Source organism: Lontra canadensis, unplaced genomic scaffold, assembly GCF_010015895.1.
Source record: "Lontra canadensis isolate GAN:19392208 unplaced genomic scaffold, GSC_riverotter_1.0 scaffold569, whole genome shotgun sequence".
Taxonomy (NCBI): Eukaryota; Metazoa; Chordata; class Mammalia; order Carnivora; family Mustelidae; genus Lontra; species Lontra canadensis.
The window spans coordinates 16,133-22,266 of NW_022631556.1; the positions used below are offsets into that span (position 1 = coordinate 16,133).

General features: G+C 47.7%; 1 pseudogene; it reads right to left on the reverse strand.

Moving 5' to 3' along the window:
* Positions 1-3,427: 3,427 nt before the first annotated feature.
* Positions 3,428-4,859, reverse strand: LOC116863121 (annotated as a pseudogene).
* Positions 4,860-6,134: the final 1,275 nt, after the last annotated feature.

Genomic DNA, 6,134 nt, shown 5'->3' on the forward strand with positions numbered 1-6,134 from the left:
AGGCATGCGTGTTGGAGGCCATGGCATGGTTGGAGTCAAGGATCAAGCCAGGCCCTGACTTGTGTCTCTTTCAAAGTCTGGACACCTTGACAAGGTTTAGGACAGGAAAGTTGAGTACACTGAGAAAGGGTCTGTGCTGTGTGGTGCGCTCGCCTACGTGACTTCCCACACACCCACCCTACAGAAGGGAACAATGTGGTCAGGGTCATGAATTCTTAGTTGGTCCTTGTTGTTCTGTACCACCCATAACCCATTCCCTGGCTGATTGTCTTGCTAATGGCTTTAGCTGAAACTACCTGACAAGCACGAGGTTTGCTTGTAGTCAATGTAAACTTGTTATAGAAACTTGCGGTCATCTGACTAGGTACTGATGTATTACTCCTCCTATTCTGGTCTGCCTTATAAATGATTGTAAGATGTGGAATAAATTTGGCACTGTTGGACATCCTCCTCAGTGTCCCTCCTGCCCCCATCTCTTTGTCTCTTAATTTCTTTTCACCATCCTCTTACACTCACGTTTCCCTGGTCGATTTGTCGCGCTGGCCGTGGCACATGCAGAACACGTAGGAGCCTTCTGACCCTCAGGCATGGGATTTGACTCCAGTGACAGGGCCAAGGTGCTACGACGAATATTATAATGGAAGCATCCTGAAATCAGACCTTCCTCACACCAGGCTTCATGAATGCTGCTCCTTGTAGTTGCTACTCTTGACTTAGTGGCTTTTCTGAACTAACTTTGTCACGTCTGTGTTCTCATGTGTGGCCCCTGAGGTCCCTGTGCCATTAACTTTGTGGTCAGCCGGTGGCTGGGCAGATAGGCCACCTGTGTTCCCAATCTATGGGCTACAGACTGGGGGGTCCCCTCAACCCCCCCCAGGTTCAAATGATCTGCAGGAGTGGCTCATATTACTTACTAGATGACCAGTTCATTCAAAGGACAGAACTCATGATCAGGCAGCTGGAAGTGATGAGAGCAGGACAAGGCATGTAGCAGAGGTTAAGAGGCTGCCTGATTTCGGAGTGAAAGAGGACTTTACCCACCTTCACTCTGACCTTCATCTGTACTTCCTAACTGATGACATCCTTCTTTCAGGCTCAGCTGTTAACTCAAGTCAATGACTTGATGGGCACCAAAACAACCCTTCAAGCAATAAACACTGCCTGATGCCAGCAAGATACCACGAGATGGACCCCACGACAATGATTGACCAGAACCTTACTGACCCCTGCATGACCTTTGTCCTAGATTTTCCTCATATAAAAGCCCAGGGGTATTTTCAACACCTTGAAATCATGTCAGTCAGGCTTCCGATGTCTGCTGCACTGAAATAAATTCCTTTCCTGTGTCACCTGCACTCATCTCTCTGCCTTTGGTTCTGGGACACTGTGAATAGTGCAGTGTAGCAAGTCAAACACCAGTTCTTCCCCTCCGCAGGGTTCACTGCTGCTGCTCCTCCCACTGCAGTTCTACTGGGGGCTTAGTGACTTTTCTTAACTAATTTTGTCAAATCTGTATTCCTTGTCCTGTGTGGCCACAGAAGTGTCTGGTCTGTGAACACGGTGGTCTTCTGTCCTTTGGGCGAGATTTCCTTAAACATCTTGAAACCACCCCCTGAAGAAAGCAACTTCCAGCTTGGCAGATGGGGAGGGAGGCTCTAGATGTGTGTCAGGATCCAACTTCGGCAGCAGCCAGGCCATGTAGGACTCTGCCTTGGCCTTCCTTCCTACTTGCAGAGCTGGACAATTGCCTGAGGGGAGATCCTAGGGCCTTCCCATTGAGCCCTGAGCAGGCTCCCAGACCACGCACTCAGTATTCCAGGGGCTCAGGATTAGGTCAGCGCTTCCAGGCTCTTCTTCCCTAAAGCTCCTCATCACTCAGCCTTTCTTTCAGTGATTCTGCTTGTTTTCTATTTGCCCCAACTGTTATCTGTTGCTCTAGGAGCAGAGACTCCCATATGCCTTTTAATGGTTTAGACATCGAATATCCTCCAGCAGCCACCTCACTACTGGGACAGTTTGTGGCAAGCAAGAAGTCAAAGAGGATTCCAAAGGTCCAGTGTTTCTGTCTCCTGAGATGGGGACCCCTATGGGGGAGCAGGTGGTCAGCTGGTGGGAAGAGCGGGCACCTGAGCATGGACAGATGGGGTGGGTGAGGCCCGTGGCCACCAGAGGGGTGTGTCGGCATTGGGATCGAACAGGTCTTTCAATCTGAAGATTGGCTAGGATCATTGAGCCTCTAGGGACAGTGCCTTGGGACCATTTGGGTTGAGGAGAAAGATGAGGGGAGCAGAGAGGATTGAGAAGATTCAGCTTAGATAGGGGAGGGCAAGCTGAGCCAATCCTCTGGGGCACAAGTGGGTCAGGTCCAGGCTAATGGGTACAGGTCTTGAGGCCATTGTGCTACATGGAAATAAATCAGTCCCTAAAAGACCTATACTGCAGGACCCCACTTGAAGGACTGAGTGCCCTCGACTCTTTTAGAGGTAAAAGGAACTGGTGGGTCCCGGGGCCGAAGGGTGGATTGGGGGGTTAGTGTCTCATGGGGAGAGGTTCAGTTTTGATGACAAAGTTGTAGTGATCGATGCAGTTGGCAGGTGCAGAATGGTGAACGTATCTGACACCACTGACTTGGACTCGTCACCAAGCTTAAGTGCATCAGGGGGATGTGTATTTCCTTACAGCAATAAGGAAAGCAGTGAGTCAGGAGGACGGGGTCATCCCAGGTTCCAGGAGGGCCCAGGGGTAACGATACTGTATCTCAGTTCTCACCCTCATGCTCTGGCCCTTGTTGGAGACTGAGCTCACAGTAGGCACTCAGTGATTGCTTGCTAAGATGCAGTGTGGCCAGATGAGGGCACGAGTGCAGACCCACTGGCGGGCACCAAGGTATCCCAACAGGATGCACATTCAGACGTACCCAGTGCCCACGTTTCACAAACACCGGCACAGAAATAGGCATTGAAAAACAAGGCAGGGAGCACCTGGGGGGCTCTGTTGTTGAAGCGTCTGCCTTCAGCTCAGGTCAGGATCCCAGGGTGTCGGGATCGAGTCCTGCATTGAGCTCCCTGAGGAGGGAGCCTGCTTCTCCCACTACTGCCAACCCCCTGCTTATATTCTTTCTCTCTGCCAAATAAAGAAATAAATCTTAAAAAAAATAAAAATATTTGCCCATCACGGACACAGAAAAACGCCTAACATGAAGTTGGAGCCCTTCACAGCCTCGAATGACCCAGAAGTGATCAAAATGGAGTGACCACAAAGAAAGGCCCTTGGGCATCCAGGCAGGTCTCCTCTGCACAGGCGTGGGGGAGTTCTGGATGTGGCTGAGTGGGCAGTGCTCCAGAGTTTCTCCAGAAGGGACAGGGGAGGGAACATGCTCTGACAGCTCTGCCCAGGGCGGTCCCCAGCTGGAAGCAGGTGCAGCCCCTCACGAGTCCTGGATGTCCTGGTGATTATTAGGCACAGCCATGAATCTCAGCTTCTTCATGACCTGGGGCCGACCCAGCCACTGCAGGTCCCACAGGTGCTCCGGGGACAGCACCTTGGTGGGCTTATGTTCCAGCAGGTACCTGTTCACGTAGCTCTCATCGTGCCACACGTCCTCAACCCCAGTGGCCTGATAGACCACCATCACCTGGTGATAGGCAGAGGTCAGCTGGAGAACCTCAACCACCAACCCCCCAAAAAGCCTCCTGTGTAGTAGAAATCACCCTCGTATCTGGGAATGTAGGCCCGGGAATGCGGCCAGTGCTCCTAGGTAAAGGAATCGTGGGCTACCCTGAAGAAACCAGGGTGCAGTTTGCCAAGAGGGGGGACAGGAACTCCATGCCCACCTGGTAGCTGAACTTCATGGCCATGTTCACACACACCAGGTAGTCCACCTCGTAGAGGAAGCACTGCTGCGAGAAGTTCCTGATAATCTCCATGGGCTGCATGGACACATCCTGCCAGCACAGGCTAAGGGATCCTTGAGGTGACCCGTGAGTGCAGCGGGCATGACTACAGGCAAGTGACCTGGCCCCTCGGAGTCTCTGGAAGGTGGGGTGGTGATAGCGTTAACTTTCAGGATTGACACGAAGTGGGGGGCGTGAGAGTCTGGGGGTTGCAGGGCACACAAGTGTGTGGTCCTTCCAGGGGGACACACGTGGCATGGCTACTGGCTGGTCTGTGAGGACATAGTAGGTTGAACCTGTGTCCCACCATGAAGTGCTTCTCTGCCGTCTGCAGGAACATTTCCAGGAAGACCACCTATCTATAGGGACGGGGACAGGACGGGATGGGTCACTGCCATGAGGCTGGTGGCAGGACCCCACAGCTGTTCTAACTAATGTACCACTCTTTTGTTACAGTTTGGAGGTGGGGATATTAGTGGAGGTTCTATTGCATATGAGAAATCTCCATCTCCCCCTCTGCTCTGCTGTGAATCTTAAATTATTCTAAAAACAATTCTTATTAAAAAAAAAGGCATGGGAAAGGTAAATAGCAGAGCAACAACAAATTATAAATGATTTTTTTTTTTGCTGTAAGAAATGACAAAAATTTGTTTATATGTTTAGAACACAATACGCATGGGGTATGAAAATACTGTCAAATTATGATAAGGTGCAAAACATTGACCAGGTAGCCTCAAATGGAAAACACACACACACACACACACACACACACACACACTCTTGCCCAGTTAATTGTTGCCAATGAGGATGCACAGATTTTTAAAATGTCCACACACCGACTGATTTCATGAAACTTAAGTCTTAAAGGAACTGATTTCACAATCAGGGAGACTACATATGTGTGGCCACTTTTGAAATTATTTCTCCATTTCAAACATATTTTGGAAGAAAACCTACTACAAACATTGGCTTGGTATTTGAGCTAGTGCATGGACATGAGTGTGGGAAACAATGTGAGCCAGAGACAAAGAAACATGGGGGGAAGGCAGGGATTTATCTCAAAGCAGGCATGTAGGGGGCAGTTTGTGAAAGGAACATAATGACTGCTTTGCTTTTGATTCCCTGCATTATGTCTGGTAAAATTAAAAGTTCATCACATTTTAGCTCTTTACATTTTCCTACTTTTCTTCGAACTCGCCATATTTCATTCCCATTGAGTCATCTCTACATTCGCCATACAGTTTCAAGTAAAAAAAACAAAAAATCTTCATTTAGGTCCTTGTTATGTTTTAGACCATGTGCTAAACAGTTGACATGCAAGGTTCTGTTAATTTTCATGAACATTTTGCAAAAGCAGTATTATTAAACTAATTTTAGATGGGGAAACTCAAGCTGAATCTGCATGTGAATCTTACCTATCGGATTCAGAGTTCATTTTACCTTAATAATTGGTCTTTGCGAAGGCATTTCCCCCAGGTAGTGTGTTCTTCAGTAGATAAGGCCCAAGAAAAAAGCATTCCATGGTCAAATCAGTATGAGGACCATAGTGTACGTTATCTCCCTCTGGAAGACTCTCAGGGCGCTTAGGATATCAAAGTCCCTGTGAAGTTCTGAAATAAAGAAATCCATTTCATGTTGTTTATCTGAGTACTTCACAAACTTTAGTCACTGTCAAAGAAGTGTGTGTGTGTGCGAGAAACATTTAACATTCCAGGACATACTTTGAGAAACTTTGTCTTAGATTATACAGAAAGCCTTATTAATCTGAACTCAACTCATTTAAAATCCAGAAATATAAAGCTTCTTATAAGCGCTCAAATCTATGTTTGTCACAATGAGGGTCATGACTCACTGGGTCATGAAAGCATAGAAGTCGATTCTGACCAGTACTGGAGGGGGGGACCCAGAAAACAATTAAGATAGAAAATATCAGAATTGTTGCGTGTAGCACGTACTGAATCATGAAATTTTTACTGGGTCACAATGCAAAGTACATTTCTCTCTGTGGTCATGGACCCAAATGTCCAAAGCCACTGTTCTCGTGAAAGTCATATGAATTGCTTGTTGCACCATTTGTGATGAAAAATGACGGAACTTTGTAAAATTTAACACAGAAAGGACTAGTGTAATGCCATGGCTAAAGACAGTATTTGTTATTACTTCAAATCAGAATTTTTAGAGCTGAAATAGCTCATGGGGGAAAACCAAAATAGTTTGGTGGCTTGTCAAGTTCAAACAGAC